Source organism: Schistocerca gregaria, chromosome 2, assembly GCF_023897955.1.
Source record: "Schistocerca gregaria isolate iqSchGreg1 chromosome 2, iqSchGreg1.2, whole genome shotgun sequence".
In the NCBI taxonomy this organism is placed as follows: domain Eukaryota; kingdom Metazoa; phylum Arthropoda; class Insecta; order Orthoptera; family Acrididae; genus Schistocerca; species Schistocerca gregaria.
Window position 1 is genome coordinate 409,634,482 of NC_064921.1, and position 21,989 is coordinate 409,656,470.

Genomic DNA, 21,989 nt, shown 5'->3' on the forward strand with positions numbered 1-21,989 from the left:
GCTACTGTATAAATTTCGAGCGAAAGTAACGTGCATTCGTGAAGGCGCATTATAGAGACGGTCAAATGCAATAGGCCTACATATTTATATCAAGGAATATCAAATTACATTACAGCTGCTTAATACAGGAGCAACCTAATGAATAGCAGAAAATGATATTCAAAACACTTAGTAGGCTTTTGTGATGAAGTCTAATATTGCATAATGCATTTAAATAGAAGTAAAATTACAGTTATTAATCAATCATCCGCTCACACAACAACAGTAAAACACTTCAAGCAATTGGAGTATTACACCTTTGGGGATGCTGAGGACGGGAGCAATCTAAGAGAATATTCTACACTAAGTGTTCCGAATGGTTAATACAGTTAACGATCACTAGTTGGGGGTTCGGCGGCAAACTTACTGCGCCCTTAATATAGCTTGTGCATTGAGGTCATAACATACTAATTTATGTGGGTTGCCAGTTAGTAAGATCGGTCAGTATGCGGCCGACGTCAATACTGGCTCTTGAGCAAAGACGTCTGACGACCACCGATCTAACCAATAGCTTGTGAGGCATAGGTTCGTCCCAATGTAGTCCGAGCAGCAAAGTGTCTTCAAACAGAATATATACTACAGTGCATACCGGAGTTACTAATCCCAGATGGTCATAAAGCCCGGCTGTTGGTCGCAGTAACTTTTTTTTTTTTTTTTGCAAATGTCTCTCAACATTTTTCAAAGACCCGTTGGTGACTCATTCAGAATGTCTTCTTCAGAGTTCCACGTCATTCCTAGAATCGTGACTTTCGTTTTGTTCTCCCTTCTTTCCACATTACAAATTGTGGATAATTGTTGCAAATTAGGTGCCCACATCGACAATTTAAATTTTATATTCTTCATTAGCGAAGACAATTCGAAATACAGCGGTAGTATGCTACTTTGCGATTTAGTTCGTGCATCAAAGTCATCCACGTACATGTTCCCATCCAGTAACACAGCTGCTGGAGTGAACTGGCACTGATTGCTATTTCACATATGGTTGCTGAAAGCAAAAACAGGCTGCATCAAGGCCAAAGGGAAGACGCGAGAATCGGCAAATTGTCCGGTAATTTTCAAGATCCCTTGCTACCGACACATATCGAGCACGCGACCGTCATGGCGCGAGATACAGATTCTGTTTAAACACTGACAAGAACAGCGATCGAGTGCACGGCTGTGATTGCGCCAGATATCCATTTTGTATACAGCATTGTCAACAAGAACAAAAGATGTACCGAAAAGCTGATGGTAATTTAACTTACCTTAGTGGTGATCCATACCTTCATCATCGACAATTTTGCGTTTTGTGTACGCAGACGGGAGTCAACCTGTTTTTCCGTTCTCGGGGTACATTTTCGCTATATCTTTCACCTAGTTTCTCACATGTCTCCCCACGAGAATCCACGCAATTCCTAAAATAGTGAAGTCTAATCACGTTCCACCGTAGACAATCTCGAAATTAACTCCCGCCAGGTAAGAATAGTGCACATCAATACTGCGTTGGCTCAACTCACCTCAGGAATGCTACTGATATTAGGAAACGTGTTGTCAACAGCGCTGTAAACAGTCGATACCTCGTGCCATGACACTCGCGCCGTCTGTATCGCTTGCAACAGGACTTGGAAATTACGAACTGCCCTTTGTCTTCATTGTGACCTTCAATCTTGTTGTTGTTGGTCTTGCACTAGAAGAATCTAGTAATATCGTTATCTTCAGGATGTAGAGGAAGCTGCAGAAAAGCTTGAACAATGTCGGCAATGACAAGGCATCGCAGACGGACCTCATAAGCACGTCAATCACTTCGGTTAAGCCCTATTTCTTAAGTGCATTAGGAGAAGGTACACTTTCTTCGTGAGAGCAACCATCAAACGTCATTCCACGTTTTGTGCTCTTCTGTCTCTCTCACTTGACCACTTGATGAGACAATTAAAATGAATTTGCAGATTTTTCTGGAGGAACTAGCTCTATTTGGTTGTTTTTAATGTATTCTGACACTAAGTTGTCGTAAACATGTCTTAGATCATCACTTCTGCATAGACTTTTCCGTAAGGCAGCAAAACACCCCACGGCATCGTGAAAGTTGTTAGGTAGAACGGCAGCGGATTTTCGAGGGAGGCTAACTACTCGCCGCTGGTTCATACAGCCATTTATTTGGGCAGCGGCCATTACATTTCGGATTTGGCTGCGTCCCATCCAGTCTCCACGACGTTACTTTTTCAAAAAGATAACGCAAGACCGCATATTGCCCGTGCTGTCTGAAACTATCTCAATACAGACGATGTTTGACCGCTGACCTGGCCAGCATGTTTTCGAGCTCTCTCGTCCATTAAATGCATCTGGTTATGGTTTACGGTCGCTGTCAGAACACCTCTCGCCATCCACTATGAACGAAGAACTCTGGCGAATACTTGAAGATGCATGCAGTGATGTACACGCATCTGTCGTCCAAACCCAGATCAACTAGATGTCTAGATGTCCCGCCAGTGTCGCTGTCAGAGGAGGCAGCTCCGTGTACTAAATTTCGTGCTCTGTACATGCCCTATACCGCCTACAAATTTGATCACATGGTTTTTCTACTACACCGTATACGTACAACAATTAAAATTTCGTTATTAGCTGTCCTTTCTGGCCTTAAGGCGTGTGTCCACTAGCAGGTAAACCTCTGAAAGTCGCTTGCTGAAGCTACTCCTTCGAGTTATTTGACATGCAAACACCCTCAACAAGTCGACTTCCGCAAGTTTCATCCACTTGCAGAAGCAGCTACCGCGCGTTAGTGGAAACGGTTTCTTGCACCCTGCTGCAAAAACTTGCCGAAAATGCCAGTTGCTGGAAGTTTTTCTCAAACTTGCAGAAGTTTTGTATGCTCAATACCGGTACGACCATGTCAATGTCTAAAAGGAGGCACAGAGACGGATGAACAGAAACAAATATACCATGGCAATTCATAAACGGACGTGCGAAAAATTAACCGATTACTTCGTTTCACGTTTGAGATTACTTTTAATCTTAGCGTAAATATAAATGCTTTACGTTTGTGATAACGTTTATGCAAAAATCGAAGAGTAGTTAAAAGGTGAACGCTTGGAGACACAGACTGCAACATTTTTGTATCCTGGTTTCGAATATTTTATTTTACAACAGACAAGAGATTTTCGAAAATTGCATATGACATTCTCATAAAGTTTTTAATCTGGGCGAAGTCCTGATTTTAACTCATTCAGTATTGTTTCTTGATACACTTCCACATCCATTTCTTCGCCCAAACATTTTTCTTTCATAACTATTTAATTTTCGCCACGATTTATCTTCAATAAATAATGCAGCAACGATGGCGGCTGCTCTGGTTTTTAGCACGACAATGTAAACATCCATTTACCCGTCACACGATGCGTCTCTAGTGGAACCACTTCCGCAAGTACTTGCAGCAGATTGCCGAAATTAACTTGTCCAAGCGAGTTGCAGAAGTAAACGTGCACAAGTTTTTGGTCAAAGTAAAAACCTGAGCAAGTGCCTTTAGAAGTTAATTGTGTGTTGACACGCACCTCTACTGTTTTATTGGCCACCAATGCAGTGTACTGGAAATATTGATTGTAGTCTCAAAACATTCTCAGCGTATTCTATATTTAGCGCTTTTAGCCTTTTTCTTTATGCCCATCGATTATAACAGCTCTCATCTTCTGTTTTAGATTTAAACGTGCCATTGTTTATCCAGTCGGTTGCACATGCACACTTTAATTCTCGTTTCTGTAGTTGCTTATGTCTTGGTAAAAAAAATCTCCTTAAATGTGTTGTCGTACGACTGTCATCCAGCAAGCTAGACAGTGGGGGGAACCGCAAGGGATGGAGATAAGAGGAGGAAAACTCAAGGTTCAGCGTGAGCAGCAGGCGTGCCACCATCACAGCTGTCACACGTTCTGTTGAAGGCCGTTGTGGAAGACGCACAGGTAAGCTTTCACTAACTACGTACTCTTGTGATGTTGCTAGGAGTGAGCAAGCATTCGTATTACTTTCAACGTGGGCATCATATACTGAATCCTCCCCAAAAGAATACGCTTGTGGCATCTTGTTAATGGCTTATGGTTTAAATCAGGGACGACTTTAAATTAGTAGACAGCTAAATTTCAGGCTGAAATCCAAAATTTTTAAATAACTGTTTTCTCTGAGCGCTTACATTGCCATTTTTTTAATATTTTGATCAGTACTTAATAAAAGCATTACTGTTATGGTCTTCAAGCAGCAGCGACGTTGGAGCCCCATCAGCTTAAGTTTCCTATAGGCCAACGAAAACTACAAGGTACGTTTTAGAGCTGCTATGCACTAATTAAAAGTAGGTCGCGTAGATTGTCTATTCAGTTTCAACAACTGATGCCGGTACTTAGTTCTCATAAGCTTACCTAGGTAGTCTGAAAACCGTTGTGATGCTTCCCGTTCCAGGCACGTATGGAGAGCGGATAGTATGACCCCCTAAATGACACCGTGCGCACTTAATTGGTCTAGTATTGTCTTGGTGGTCCCTGCCGGAGCGACCATGAGAAGGGGGGGGGGGGGGGGGGGGGGAGAGGATGAAGGCGAATTAGGAATTGTGTGTTTATTGTCAGCGCCGGCGTCGGCGAATGAGTGGTTAATGCAGCGTCGTCTTCTATGCATATTCATACGCTCATGCATATTCATTCGCTCAAATGCACCTGAGGTCGGTGATTTTTAACTACTTGTCATGGTGTGTGCCGTAAAAATACAGCTTTTAAAAGAATTTTGTAATATCTCTGGGTATCCTAAGATTGCTGCTGGTGGCGTGGAAGTAAAAACTGACGGGAATGGGGCCGCTAAACTTTCACACGGTACCATACAGCCAACCAATAATATTATAATCGTTTGCTGCCTTGCTTTCAGTCTGACATTTAGTTAATTTGCAATTGCTCGGCTGTTCTTGTTTTTCATAATTGAATCTCGTGAAGTTAACCAACTTCTGGTGCGTTGTAGTTGTTACATCGCACGTCTTAACAAAGTGAGACTGCATTCTGAATTTTTTTGTGGTAAAATGCAGCACAATACTTGGAGTCGGAAATAGTGATGCTGATGTGTGTCCTACTGAAGGATGATTCGTTTCTGTACCTTACCGTCAGGACGTTTCTAAACACAGTTAAGTAGCTCGCAATAGAAAATATGTAGTATTTCACGTCCTGTCGACATCGATGTCATTATTGCTCAGGCTGGTCAATTACAGTACGGTGAAGGAAATCGTTCGCGACTTTGTTTGAGGAACCATACCATCATTCGCCTCAAGTGATTTAAGGAACCAAAGGAAAACATTAATCAGGAGGAATGGACGAGGATTTTATCTTCACTCATCCCTCTTGAATTAGATTCCTCCGTCTCAACCATTGTGCCACCTGATGTGGAACTGATTAATGTTTCCTTTGCTTGTATTGTACCGGTACCTCAAGGAACAGACCGCAAAATACAGCATATTATGTATTCTTGTATTTGTATAACTCAGCCTTGTCACGCCATGCTTTACTGCGTCTGCTGTGATTGAGGCAACAACTAGCTTTCTATGACTACCCATAATTTACCGAACACCTCTGCTTCGGCTTCGGTTCGAGTAAGGAACTTTTACATCTTCTCACATATCCTACCTGACAGACTAGGAGAAATTTCGGAACTCGCACACGCTTAAAATTCGTGCTATTTTGAATAATTATAATAATGCATATTATTTGTTACGAAACATACAGCCACTTGAAACACAGTGATCTTGCCTGTTTCATTCTACAGTAGGCAAGTTTCTGACTTCGACTAAAGTCTGAAAGCTACTTTTTAATTACTGTAATTAAAAATTGTTTCTAGACTCACTTTTGCACGCTATGGTCCATTAGCAAATATTTTAAAGCTCATTACTGCATGCATGACGACAAATGTAATTTTGGTTCCTGAATTTAGGACGAATTCCGGTTGTACAAACAAATTAGGGAATAGGGCACTGTCGATTGCCTAGAATTATTGTGAAATTACGGTACTGATTGCTCAATGTTTGCGGTTTTTGTCAGTGGCATAGAGGGAAGCCCTAAAATGAAAAAAATTGATCTGTTAAGTGAAAGAGCTTTGCGAAGCCGGAAAAAGTGAAACGAAGCGTTTGAGATTTGGTATTACTGAAGTATAAATGCATTCGCAATACCACTTGTCCGAGGGAATAACTAGAACGCAGATTTTCCGCTTTGCGCGAGCAGTCGCCTTAACCACTTTTGCCATCCATGCACGACACACGACAGCATTCAGAATTCCATATGTCGTCGTTCCTGCATCACAACTTGTTCTCGTACACACATTATGTAATTCCCGTACAGGAGAGGACGTTTTAATTGAAAATCGCTCTCCGGTATCGGCGGATAAAAACGATATTCCAGTACCTGTGTTGTTAAGAATGAGCAATGTTTCTTCGGAGATGTATGCTTGTCCGAAGGGACATTGCATCGCTCTCATAACAACGCGGGCACTGTCATATCGTATTTATCTGCCTATGCCAGGCAGCGGCATTCAATTAAAATGTCCTCCCCTGTACGGGAATTGCATAATGTTTGTACGAGAACCAGTTGTGATGGAGGAACGACGACATATGGAAAGTTGGATGTGGCCGGGCATGGATACGTAGCCAAGCGACGGCTCGCGTGAAGTGGGAAATCCGGGTTCGAGTCACACTCCGGCACAAATTTCATTCACGTCATTCCCTTATATAGGTGATGGTTGTTAGTATTCTTGACTGTGAATATATTTCATAACGACTGTACTCACTGCAGTGCCCGTTCCTTGTGATACATGTCTGAAGGAATACTGCATCTTTGATAACATACAGCATTCTGGAACCTGCAGTTGTACATACACTTGATGAACTGAAATAACTCCTGACGCGGGCTGCAATTGGGCACTGAAATGAATTCAATGGTGACAATTGAAAATGCGTGCCAGATGGTGTCTCGAACCTGGATTTTCCACTTAATGAGAGCGCTCACATTAGGTGCTTCGAGTATCCAAGCACATTTACTGCCCCACTCAGATTCTCAACTTGTCGCACAATACGTACGTAGTACCCCCTGTCAACATTGGGTAAAGTGGGAAATCCACGTTTGAGTCCCGTTCTGCCATGAATTTTCACTTGTCGGCACTGTTTCGTTTCAATGCCCAACTGCAGCCTGTCAGAATTTTTCATTTCATTATAGAAGTACGCTGAAATTTAAGTGGGCTGGTAACACAAGAAATAAGGGAATGTTCTCCAGAATCTACAAGGAGAGCAAATTTAGAAGGCAGTAGGCCTACCTTAATGGTAGCTAGGACATGAGATAGGATGTTAATACATGTTTAAAAGAATGCTAATATCCACACTTTTCTTTCTGTTCCTCAATCCCTGCTTTTAAGCGTATAGGTTAACAGTACACTTTTCCCACTATACAAAACCAACATGTGCATGTTAATTCCATGTTTGTGATATGATATACTGCAGCTGATTACGTGATAAGCCATTCAAAGTGGTTGCAGAATATAAATGTAGATGTAGATTTAGTCATCCACAAGGGAGGAGGAGGGCAAGAGTGGTCAACTGCTACCTTCCTCCCCTTCTGGGAATCAGGATTATGGAACTTTTATTTATACTTTCAAACTAATAAAAAGTATCTGGACACCACTGTGTAATTTGGAACTGATACCGAGACACCAACCCGCCAGCATAATGAGAGGCAGGCTATATAGTGTTGTTAATTGAGCTCAGAGACTTCGAATGTGGACTAACCATTCAGCAACAAATCCATTAGTCACACTTCATCCCTTCTAAAGCTGTCCAAGTCCACTCTTGGTGATGTGATTGTGAAGTGAAGACATAAAGCAACAATGACAGCTAAGTCAAGACAAGGCAGGCCTCATTTACTAACGGACAGGAGCCACTGTGGAGGGTGGCTGTAAAAAATTGCTTGAAATCAGTGGAAGGGATCACAGGTGAGTTCAAGGGGGCCACCAGCAGTTCAGCTTGCATAGGGACTGTGTGTAAAGACTTAAAAAGAATGGGGTACAACTGTCGAACAGCTCCTCATAACTCACATGTTTCTGTGGTCAGTGTTAAGTGATACTTCCAATGGACAGAGGATGAATGGAAACAAATGATTTGGAGTGATGAACAAAGCTATATTCCATGGTAATCCAATGGAAGCATTTTGATTTGGTGAATATTTCGAAAATGTTAGTTGTTGGATTTGGTGAATGTTTCGAAAATGCTAGTTGCCATCATCTGTCGTGCCGACAGTGAAGCTTGGAGGAAGCATGGGAATGTTTTCGTGATGATAGTGTGGCCCCATTATTATACCTCCAAAAATGCTAACTGTGAAGGGATATCTACACATTTTTGAGCATTGTGTAGTACACATTGTAGAGACACTTCAGAGACCATGACTGTTTGTATCAACATGACAGTGCACCCCGTCATAAAGCACTACGTGTGAGGTAATGGTTTAGGGGCAATAACATAACTGAAATGGTCTGGTCTGCCCAGAGTCCTGACCTGAAACCAATGGCATGCCTTTGAGATGAGTTAGAACCTCGTTGTAACTCCATACCCCAGCACCAGACATCACTTTCTATTCTGGTTTCAGCCCTTAACAAACAATGAGCTGCCATTCCTCATTTTATCCTAACTAGCAAGTTGTGGTCTTATACCCCAGGCTCCTGGGCATCCCTCCTCCCCCTCTCCCCCTAACCCCACATAATATACCTCAGATATGTTTTACAAACACCCATAATTCATGTATCAATTTCACTGTATTTACAGGGTAACAATTATTGAACTATAGGAAAAAAATCTAAATTAGTCACAAACTACAGCATGCACAAATTTTATTCAACATGTAAACATCACTGCAGATATTAAGATTTATGTTAAGACATGTTTGATATGCCTTCCTTCGTTGGTAATGATGTGCCACAGATGAATAGCGAAATTCTGCATGACCGCCTGAAATTTTGGAATATCAGTGCTGTTGATGATCTCCTGAATGGATGTTTTCAGCACAGAAATGGTTTTGGCATTATTGCTGTATATTCTTTCTTTAATATAGCCCAACAAAAAGGATTCACATGTGTTCAGATCCAGAGAATATGGCAGCCAATCAAGACCCATGCCAGTGTCCTCTGGGTACCATAGAGCCAGAATACGGTCCAAGAAGTGCTCCTCCAGGACATCAAACACTCTCCTGCTTCGATTAGGTCGAGCTCCATCCTGCATGAACCACATCTTGTCAAAATCAGGGTCACTTTGGATAAGGGGGATGAAATCGTCTTCCAGAACCTTCAAGTAGCATTTCGTAGTCACTGTAGCATAAAGGAATACCACACTGATTATCCAATGACTGGACATTGCATGTCACACCATAACCCATTGGGGGTGAAGAGAATTCTTGATCATGAAATGCAGAGTCTCAGTCCCCTAAATGTACCAATTTTGCTTATTGATGAGCCCATACAAATGAAAGCAGGCTTCGTAGCTAAACCAAACCATGCATGTGCATAGTAATTCCCATCACGCTCCACAGCCAACCACACAGTTTGAATGTCCTAATGCAAACTGTTCAGAACTTGTGATGATTTTCTTTCATATAGTTCAATAATTGTCCCTCTCTACAGAGGCATATATATGAACCATCAAAGATTTCCTATGTGTTGTGTAGTGTAGTGTAGTGTAGTATAGGCCCACTGTATTGTATACATTTAGCATCTAGATCATGATGTGATTGTTATATTATTTCATAAGGTTTTCAGAAATTACTGCAACCAGTCGCCTTTTATGTAGATGTATTTTATTTAACCATGACCGGTTTCGAGCTGCCTAGCAACTCATCATCAGATGGTATATACATTTAGTGCTTTTTTGTACCCATTGTGTGGGTGGTTGAGTATCTGTGGAGATAAATCTTTCTGCAGGTATATATATCTCTTTTAGGACGTATTTTTGAAACCATTGTGTCTTGTTTTTCACAATTTCACAAGTTAAAACTTTCACTAGATGTATATTACTTTTATGAGGCACTGTTGGAAACATATATCTTGTTTTTCGTAAACATCGCTGAACACACTTAGCCACAGATACGAATACAGGATTTACACATTATAAACAAGCCAAAGATAAAAGTCATATTATTTCATAGACATTTCACCTAAAATTAAACTGACAGTAACTTCTGCACTTAACAGTCTGTGGATATTACAGTCCAGAAATGAACAATGATGTTCATATTAACAATGAATGCTACACAAGTATTAGTTAATAGTCCTATGCACATACAGAGTTAATAGAGAAGACATAATTTATGCAATATGTGGAATATGTACACAGTGAAATTTTAGTATATTCCATAGTTCATTGTAAGTCATTGCCATAGACCTACATCATCCCATATTATCATTTTTAATCATACCCAAATCTTGCCAGATATTTTATTACTGATAACAGTATCAGGTCCATTGCAATTGTTTGTATAATCTCTCAAATTATTTCTTGCTGTCTGATGGAATCTGTCAACAACCAAAGAAGAGTTGTGATGAGGTGAAAAACTTTCTATCTCACTAATTCACACATTCAAAGATTATTAAGCTATAATAACACTGATCACACAAATACTTCCACACTCTTTCACAACATTTTATATCCTGAAGCAGAGATCAAAACAATGAGTTCCTTCATTGACTGTAACTTAAGGATAACCAATTTGCAAGAATATTAGTTCTCTATCTGTCAGTTGGTGTTCTTCTCACCCTAATCTCCTTCTCCTTTATGAGTTAATGAATTTACTGAAACTGTCTTGATGTGTTTATGATCCTGATCCATCAATAAATCTGCTGGTACTTTGATTACCTAATCTGAAATTAGAAACTGAAGACTGTAATTTCTTTCGACAGCTGATAAAAGTACTTCACCATAAACTTTCAATTTTGTAGCAAAATCCCACCAATTTTGAAACAACTTGTTTATTTTACCAGTTTTAACTATTCAATATTTCATTTTTCTTCAGAAAATTTACTTCTTTTTCCATAGCTTTTCCTCAGTTTTCAGAGTTTTTGAACTACCTCACTCCTGTATAATTCCTTGGTGCCTTATGTTGAAGCACCATTCTTTGTTTATGTGCTGAATGTTCACTGCAATGTAATGACTTCTTCAAGCTTTATCACTCATGTAATTTGTGGGTTCCTTTGCTTCATTCCTTACTATTACATTGTTCTCATACTGTTCTTTATTGCCACTCAAATGGCTAGTAAAACAGGTATTGGACACATATAGGTTGACAGAATCCTATTGACTAATATGTTCAAAACTAATAATTTCATAGCCATTATCTGCAAACTCATTTTCTTCTTCTGTGTCTGATGTATCAACAGCCCTTCCAGAAAAATGATTCAGTAGCTTATGCAATTGTTTGGGTTTAAATTTTATTTGTCTCCATATTATTTTTATGATCAAAACTTCCTTTTACATCTACATCTATATTCTGCAAATGACCATGAGGTGCACTGCAGTGGGTATGTCCCACTGTACAAGTTGTTAGGGTTTCTTCCCATTCCATTCTTGTATGGAGCATGGGAATAATGATTGTTTGAATTCCTCTGTGCATGCAGTATTTATTCTAATCCTACCCTCATGATCCCTATGTGAGCAACGTGTAGGAGATTGTGGTATATTCCTAGAGTCGTCATTTAAAGCCAGTTCATGAAACTATGTTAATAGTCTTTCTCGGGATACTTTACATCTACCTTCAAGAGTTTTCCAGTTCAGTTCCTTCAGTATCTCTGTGACACTCTTCCATGCATTAAACAAACCTGTGACCATTCATGCTGCCCTTCTCTGTATATGTTCCATATCTGCTGTTAGTCCTATTTGGAATGGGTTCAACACAATTGAGCAATATTCTAGAACCAGTCACACGAGTGATTTGTAAGCAGTCTCCTTTGTAGTCTGATTGCATTTCCTCAGTAGTCTATCAATAAACCAAACTCTACTAGCTGCTTAACCCATGACTGGACTGTGTGAGGATTCCATTTCATATCCCTACAAAGAGTTACACCCAGATATTTGCAAGAGTTGGCCAATTCCAGTATTGCCTCATTGACGTTATAGTCATAGAACACTTCAGTTTTTCACTTTGTGAAGTGCACAGTTTTACATTTCTTAACATTTAAAGCAAGTTGCTAATCTTTGCACCACTTTGAAGTATTATCAAGATCTGACTGAATATTTATGCAGCTACGTTCAAATTGTACTTCATTACAGGTAACTGCATCATCTGAGGTTACTTTTCATATTGTCTGCAAGGTCATTAATATACAATATGAACAGCAAGGGTCCCAACACACTCCATCCAAGATAACATGCTGCATCCTCCCTACCAAAAAGTCCTCAATCCAGTCACAAATTTCACATGATGCCCCATACAATCATACTTTTGACAATAAGCAAAGGTGTGGTACTGAGTCAAATGTTTTTCAGAAATCAAGAAATACTGCATCTATCTGACTGCCTTGATCCAAAGCTTTCAGTATATTATGTGAGAAAAGTGCGAGTTAGTTTCACATGTTCTTTGTTTTGGGAATCTGTGCTGGTTGACATTGAGGAGGTTATTCCGTTCAAGATATATCATTACATTTTCCTGCTTCTTTGTAGTATGCCATCAGTTTCATCAACAATACAGGCCTTTGCTTGATGAACAGCTTCCACAGATAAATGATCAAGCTCATTTTCATCATTGGACAGCAACATCAGTTCCAGCTTTATTCTTAAACAATACCCACACTTAACTATCATTTTCAACTATTTTCTTGATTCATTTTGCCCAAATTTCAAGGCAGAAAATAAGTTGTGAACTCCAACTGGAATAAATCAAATATCTTCAAAATATTATACTGTCTATCTCTTTCTCTTAAATATTACATCAATTTTATCCATGCCAAATACTTCAATTACATTGATTGTAATATGATGTTATGCACTACTATCAATGTATTTTTCATCACAGTGTAGTTTATATCTAATAACAAATTATAGGTATCATTAAAAACTTTCCTTTCACTTTTGTACACTTTTTTATTGTTTCTTGAACTTTCTATACACTTTTCACAAACTAACAGCATTGCACAACAATTTGTTTTATTAAGACTAGGAATCTCATTTGACCAATGACTTACTCCCTTGTATTCATAGCAAATCAACAAGTTTGACAACTCTTTGATAGATTACCTAGTTAGCCATATTAAAGGCACTTCCTACTTTTGTTCTTTTTAAAATTTAAAATTTTTGGTTGATCATCCTAAGCCATAGCTTGATTGAGCCTTTGTAGCTGTTCAGTCTGAGTACATAAAATGTTGATTTTTTGAAACCACTGCTGGAGCACCAACAGTAGCATCAAGATCTATTGTTCACATTTTAAACATTGTTTCTGTAATTTATTGCATGTTTTATCATCATGGGTAAGGTGTGACATGTATCATAAACACATTTAACTTTTTGGGCTAAAATTGCAATAATTGTGCAGAAAGGTCATCACATCAATTGGCTTTTTTAACAAAGAAAGCTTCATATGTATTTAACTGAATTTCTATAAATGATCTTGCATACCATCAGATGTTTTCCATGTGATAGTATGAAACAGTTGAGGGCATGTGACTCCCCTCCAATACCAGCTCAAATATAGAAAACCTCTAAACCCAGTTGTTTGTTGTCATTAGATCTAATATACTTCCATTATAAGTGGCCTTCTGAAGTATTTGTTCCATGTAGTTTTCAGAGAAAGCATTTAGTACTATTTTGCAGAATGTCGTGACACCCTCTCCACTTACAAAACTGTAATCATCCCAACTGATTTTTGAATGATGAAAGTCTTCTCCAATAATGTTGATATGATTGGGGGACATGTACAAGAAGTTGGAGGTTCCTCTAAAGTTTATGATTACATCTGACAATGAGTTTGGTGGTCAGCAGAAGGACAAAATTATAAGTTTATCCTCACTCAGTGGAAAACATTTGTCTACTTCAACAACTGGTATCCAAAAAAATCTAACAACCAGCTTCTATCCCGGTCTCACAATTGATTTCAGTTTCTTGTACTATTGCAACAAACATTCCACTTCCATTTCCCATTGACCTATCCTTTTAATACACACTTAGATTTACTGAAAAATATCACTGCTGTCAAATTTAGGTTTTATACAGATTTCTTTCCTAGCATTATACACAGATAAGCCAAAACATTTTGAGCGATGCCCACCATGACATTGGATGCCACCTGGTGACATTGTGGGCATGTGATGTTGTAATAAAAACATGTAAGCAGAGCAGACACAGACAGGGGATCACACTAGCAATGATACGGGCTGCAAATGGAGATATTCATTGACATAAGCAACTTTGACAAAGGATGGATTATTATTACACAGAACCTATGAATAAGTATCTAAAAAATACAGAAGCTGGTTGAATGCTCACCAGTTACTTTCATGAGAATCTATGGAAAGCGCTAGGACGACAGCCATGGCTCTTCGTAGAACATGGGGTTTAGAGGTTTGTTTTCTCTGTAAAGTATGGTGATCTGTGGCATCTCTGCCAAAAGGGCACAATGCTGGTGCATGCACAAGTGTTTCAGAGCACATTGTTCGTCATACATTGTTGAACATGTAGCTCTGTGGCAGACCATCCATAAGTATCCACATGTTGTCCTGATGATATCACTACTTATGATTGCAGTGGGCATGCAACCATTGGGATTTGACAGTTGGTCAATGGAAATATTTCAGCACTTGGTGTGAATAACATTTTTGCTACACTATGTCAATGGTAATCTCTGCAAATGCCGTCATCAAGGTGAACGGCAGCTTGAAACATCCAGTACACAATGGACACAGGCTGATGCGAGCAGCTTTTTGCTATGGGAGATATTCTTCTATACTTGCATGGGACTGTGGTAGTAATCAGAGACATGCTGACAGCTACAAACTACCTTTTCCTTACAAACTAGATGTCTTCCATGACAGCAATGTCATTTTTCAGAATTACAACTGTCCATTTCTTAGAGCCAGAACTGTGCTACAGTGGATTGAGGAGTATTGTAATGAACTCATGTTAACATCTTGGCACCCAAATTAACCTGATGTAAATCCTATAGAATCCATCTTTATAGCTGTTGGGTGCCAATACTGCATACGCAAATCAGCAGCCCATTATTTATGTGAATTACATGCCCTGCGCATAGACATCTAATACCACATACCTCCACAAACCTACCAACAAACAGTTGGATCCTTGATACACAGAATCAGTTATGTATTTCATTCCAAAGATGGAGAAACAAGCTATTAAGCAGGTGTCATAAAGTTTTGGCTCAGCAGTGTATGAACTCCACTACTTTTTAGGACTATATGAAACTCTGAAATTTTGTTGCAGATGGTTTAGCAGCTGATCACTAGAATTATAATCACTGCACTTAAGGGGCACTTCTTTGTGTCTTTCACTTCAAATTCTTACAACTATCATTATGTGGAAATGGATGGAATCACCAAAGCACTTTATAAGTGATTTGCAAGAAGCAGCTTTGCATTCACCATCTCCTTACATGTGGATAGTGGCTGCAAAAATCAATGGCCTATGTTACCAAAGTGGTCAGCTATGAAAGGCACCTGTTCCCATATTAGGTGGTCTGTTAAAACCCATCTGGCAGTTTGACCACAGGCAACTTTTCATAAAGCAGTTAACATCTCTTCCTAATTTACATTCAGCCCAGGTATGAAAGTAACACTGGACAGAAAAGATAAAAGTACTCCAGGTTGTAATCAAACCTTCATCACTGGAAACAGTGACACAACGTCTTGCATAAGTTCTAAGAAAAAAACATTTGCTAGGCACATTGAACATCAACACTTTAGTTAATACCTGGAAACTTAAACAATTGATGAATGTGTTACACACACATAGTATACTCATAATGTTGTTGTTGTTGTCTTCAGTCCTGAGACTGGTTTGATGCAGCTCTCCATGCTACTCTATCCTGTGCAAGCTGCTTCATCTCCCAGTACCTACTGCAACCTACATCCATCTGAATCTGCTTAGTGTACTCATCTCTCGGTCTCCCTCTACGATTTTTACCCTCCACGCTGCCCTCCAATGCTAAATTTGTGATCCCTTGATGCCTCAAAACATGTCCTACCAACCGATCCCTTCTTCTAGTCAAGTTGTGCCACAAACTTCTCTTCTCCCCAATCCTATTCAATACCTTCTCATTAGTTACGTGATCTATCCACCTTATCTTCAGTATTCTTCTGTAGCACCACATTTCGAAAGCTTCTATTCTCTTCTTGTCCAAACTAGTTATCGTCCATGTTTCACTTCCATACATGGCTACACTCCAAACAAATACTTTCAGAAACGACTTCCTGACACTTAAATCTATACTCGATGTTACTAAATTCCTCTTCTTCAGAAACGCTTTCCTTCCCATTGCCAGTCTACATTTTATATCCTCTCTACTTCGACCATCATAAGTTATTTTACTTCCTAAATAGCAAAACTCCTTTACTACTTTAAGTGTCTCATTTCCTAATCTAATTCCCTCAGCATCACCCGATTTAATTTGACTACATTCAATTATCCTCGTTTTGCTTTTGTTAATGTTCATCTTATATCCTCCTTTCAAGACACTGTCCATTCCATTCAACTGCTCTTCCAAGTCCTTTGCCGTCTCTGACAGAATTACAATGTCATCGGCGAACCTCAAAGTTTTTACTTCGTCTCCATGAATTTTAATACCTACTCCATATTTTTCTTTTGTTTCCTTTACTGCTTGCTCAATATACAGATTGAATAACATCGGGGAGAGGCTACAACCCTGTCTCACTCCTTTCCCAACCACTGCTTCCCTTTCATGCCCCTCGACTCTTATTACTGCCATCTGGTTTCTGTACAAATTATAAATAGCCTTTCGCTCCCTGTATTTTACCCCTGCCACCTTTAGAATTTTAAAAAGAGTATTCCAGTCAACATTGTCAAAAGCTTTCTCTAAGTCTACAAATGCTAGAAACGTAGGTTTGCCTTTTCTTAATCTTTCTTCTAAGATAAGTCGTAAGGTCAGTATTGCCTCACGTGTTCCAACATTTCTACGGAATCCAAACTGATCCTCCCCGAGGTCTGCATCTACCAGTATTTCCATTCGTCTGTAAAGAATTCGCGTTAGTATTTTGCAGCCGTGGCTTATTAAACTGATAGTTCGGTAATTTTCACATCTGTCAGCACCTGCTTTCTTTGGGATTGGAATTATTATATTCTTCTTGAAGTCTGAGGGTATTTCGCCTGTCTCATACATCTTGCTCACCAGCTGGTAGAGTTTTGTCATGACTGGCTCTCCCAAGGCCGTCAGTAGTTCTAATGGAATGTTGTCTACTCCGGGGGCCTTGTTTCGACTCAGGTCTTTCAGTGCTCTGTCAAACTCTTCACGCAGTATCGTATCTCCCATTTCGTCTTCATCTACATCCTCTTCTATTTCCATAATATTGTCCTCAAGTACATCGCCCTTGTATAAGCCTTCTATATACTCCTTCCACCTTTCTGCCTTCCCTTCTTTGCTTAGAACTGGGCTGCCATCTGAGCTCTTGATATTCATACACGTGGTTCTCTTCTCTCCAAAGGTCTCTTTAATTTTCCTGTAGGCAGTATCTATCTTACCCCTAGTGACATAAGCCTCTACATCCTTACATTTATCCTCTAGCCATCCCTGTTTAGCCATTTTGCACTTCCTGTCGATCTCATTTTTGAGACGTTTGTATTCCTTTTTGCCTGCTTCATTTACTGCATTTTTATATTTTCTCCTTTCATCAATTAAATTCAATATTTCTTCTGTTACCCAAGGATTTCTAGCAGCCCTCGTCTTTGTACCTACTTTATCCTCTGCTGCCTTCACTACTACATCCCTCAGAGCTACCCATTCTTCTTCTACTGTATTTCTTTCCCCTATTCCTGTCAATTGTTCCCTTATGCTCTCTCTGAAACTCTGTACAACCTCTGGTTCTTTCAGTTTATCCAGGTCCCATCTCCTTAATTTCTCACATTTTTGCAGTTTCTTCAGTTTTAATCTACAGGTCATAACCAATAGATTGTGGTCAGAGTCCACATCTGCCCCTGGAAATGTCTTACAACTGAAAACCTGGTTCCTAAATCTCTGTCTTACCATTATATAATCTATCTGATACCTTTTAGTATCTCCAGGGTTCTTCCACGTATACAACCTTCTTTCATGATTCTTAAACCAAGTGTTAGCTATGATTAAGTTGTGCTCTGTGCAAAATTCTACTAGGCGGCTTCCTCTTTCATTTCTTAGCCCCAATCCATATTCACCTACTATGTTTCCTTCTCTCCCTTTTCCTACACTCGAATTCCAGTCACCCATTACTATTAAATTTTCGTCTCCCTTCACTATCTGAATAATTTCTTTTATTTCATCATACATTTGTTCAATTTCTTCATCATCTGCAGAGCTAGTTGGCATATAAACTTGTACTACTGTAGTAGGTGTGGGCTTCGTATCTATCTTGGCCACAATAATGCGTTCACTATGCTGTTTGTAGTAGCTTACCCGCATTCCTATTTTCCTATTCATTATTAAACCTACTCCTGCATTACCCATATTTGATTTTGTGTTTATAACCCTGTAGTCACCTGACCAGAAGTCTTGTTCCTCCTGCCACCGAACCTCACTAATTCCCACTATATCTAACTTTAACCTATCCATTTCCCTTTTTAAATTTTCTAACCTACCTGCCCGATTAAGGGATCTGACATTCCACGCTCCGATCCGTAGAATGCCAGTTTTCTTTCTCCTGATAACGACATCCTCCTGAGTAGTCCCCGCCCGGAGATCCGAATGGGGGACTATTTTACCTCCGGAATATTTTACCCAAGAGGATGCCATCATCATTTAATCATACAGTAAAGCTGCATGTCCTCGGGAAAAATTACGGCTGTAGTTTCCCCTTGCTTTCAGCCGTTCGCAGTACCAGCACAGCGAGGCCGTTTTGGTTAATGTTGCAAGGCCAGATCAGTCAATCATCCAGACTGTTGCCCCTGCAACTACTGAAAAGGCTGCTGCCCCTCTTCAGGAACCACATGTTTGTCTGGCCTCTCAACAGATACCCCTCCGTTGTGGTTGCACCTACGGTACGGCCATCTGTATCGCTGAGGCACGCAAGCCTCCCCACCAACGGCAAGGTCCATGGTTCGCACTTCAGAAAACCAAATAAGAGGATGATAATGCATCTAAATGAGAGATCCACAGGATTCATAAGGGAAACTGGGCATAAAAAAAAAAATAGAAAGTCACTGTGCTTGGAACATCTTTCATGGCCTAACAGAATCCAAAATGTATCTTACATCTTCATCAGAGTAAATACAACTTCTCACATTCAGATCAGCAATTACAAGCTATGCCATCATAAATGCATGACACTTGCAAACAAGAACAATTGAAAATAAAGTCAAACAATATTGGGAAAAATTAGAAAACAAGACATCAAAAACACTGAAGCATCACATAAAATTACTCAAAGGAGATGTCCACATACAGATCAGCAGAGAACAGAAATATAAGGCAGTAGCATGAAATTTACATCTGCAAGAACAGAGAAGGGCTTACGAACTTCTGCAGACAATTCAACTTAAAACTGTCAATAAAATATGGGGTTTTAGTCTTCGATCGCTATTCTTTATTTTCAATCAATCATTATGACAGTGAACCATGTGTTCTGTATGGACAAGTTACTCTGTAACTACAACATATGATCTGAAGATGGGCAGCTAGCCCGAAACTGGTAATTGATTGAAAATAAAGAATAGCGATCGAAGACTGAAACGCCATATTTTATTTAATGAATGATCACGAAACTCTCAAATAAGACAATCATGTCTAGTTTTGTTAAAACTGTCAAACTGTCTCAGAAAATTACCAAGGAGAAAGAAAATGTTGTTTTCTTGTAATACACATTAGGCTCATGTTGTGTCACACATAAATAACCAAACTAAACCATAGTGAAATTATGAATGGACTGGTCAGAAGATGGCTAGTCACAAACTCAATCATTTTTAACAGAAATAAAGGAAAATTTCAACACAAAAGACCAAACCCCAAAATTAAAAAAGTCCGTAGACTGGCACTTAATTTTTGGCAACAGGGACAAATTTGTTAAAAAGCTTCACATGAAGAAGATAGGACATTGGGATGAGACCAGTGAAGCAATGATAGAAAGGGTGAAAGAACTAGAATGACAATCAAGACAACAAAATCATAAAAGATGGCACAAGGTATATGATGAAGCAATGGAGTGTAGAATAACAGCTTCCAAAAGGAGAGAGACTGGAACATGTCCACTGAGATCAGCAGACAGACGTCAAACATTACTAGAGGAGAGAAACAGAAATATGAGGAAAGTAATTAGAAGAAATAGATATAAATTTCAGGCAGAGAAACCCTATGGATATGTACAATGTTTTCAGATAGTAAATAATAAGGTGCAAGACAGTGAGCCTTCACTTCAGAGATTCAGTAAGCAAACTGATTACAAACAACAAAGATAACTGCAAGTCACTAGCAAAAAACACATCAAAAAAAGTTTTGCAGCACCTCTGTTTAGATAGTTCTGGAACCTGTACAGAAAATTGGAATAGAGATCAACATAGACATTTCTGCCCTCTTTCTTGCTCATGAAAAACGTAAGTTGCTTGTTGGACCACCATACAGGGAGACCTTTAGAGCTGGTGGTCCAGATTGCTGTACACACTGGTAACTCTAATACCCAATAGCACATCTTCTTGCATTGATGCATGCCTGTATTCATTGTGGCATACTATCCACAAGTTCATCAAGGCACTGTTGGTCCAGACTGTCTCACTCCTCAGTGGTGATTTGGCATAGATCCCTCACAGTGGTTGGTGGGCAATGTTGACCACAAACAGCCCTTTTAAATCTATCCTAGGCATGTTCAATAGGGTTCATGTCTGTAGAACACGCTGGCCACTCTAGTCGAGTGATGTCATTATTTTGAAGCAAATCATTCACAAGATGTGCACAAAAGGGGGCGCGAATTGTCGTCCATGTCAGACAAATGCCTCTCCAATATGCTGCCGATATGGTTGCACTGTCGGTCAGAGGATAGCATTCACATATCGTACAGCCGTTATGGTGCCTTCCAAGACCACCATCGGCATATGTCAACCCCACATAATGCCATCCAAAACAGCAGGGAACCTCCACCATGCTGCACTCACTGGGCCACGTGTTTAAGGTGTTCAGCCTGACCATGTTGCCTCCAAACACATCTCTGATGATTGTCTGGTTGAAGGCATATGTGACACTCACCTGTGAAGAACACATGATGCCAATTATCAGCAGTCCATTAGGCATGTTGTTGGGACCATCTGTACTGCACTGCATGGTGTCGTGTTTCCAAAGATGCACCACACCATGGACATTGGGAGTGAAGTTTTGCATTATACAGCGGGTTGCGCACTGTTTGAGTCATAACATGACATCCTGTGGCTGCACGAAAAGCATTATTCAACATGGTGGCATTGCTGTCAGGGTTCCTCTGAGCCATAATATGTGGTTAGCAATCATCCACTGCAGTAGTAGCCCTTGGGTGGCCTGAACGAGGCATGTCATCGACAGTTCCTGTCACTCTGCATTGTAATGATTCATGTGAATGTTACTCAACTTCTGCCTGGTCCACTGATTGAATCGATGTGAAATTTTCATCTTCACAAAATTTATTCACATTAATTGACATCCGAACTGCACACTCATCATGTAAACAAAACACGCACAGACTTCACTGATATCTTTGACTTCCAAAAAGTAACTTCAAAACTGACTTGTCGCAGCATCATTGCATTGCTTTATATAGAATTTTAACAA

The 21,989-nt window shown here is 39.7% G+C and overlaps 1 protein-coding gene across 1 annotated transcript in view; it reads left to right on the plus strand.

Annotated features, from left to right (window-relative positions):
- Positions 1–3,904: 3,904 nt before the first annotated feature.
- Positions 3,905–21,989, plus strand: part of LOC126322901 (uncharacterized) — a 32,667-nt gene continuing 14,582 nt past the window's right edge. Inside the window, exon 1 of the mRNA XM_049994593.1 lies at positions 3,905–3,965. The gene's annotated coding sequence lies outside the window, so the exon portion shown is untranslated. The remainder of the gene's footprint in view (positions 3,966–21,989) is intronic.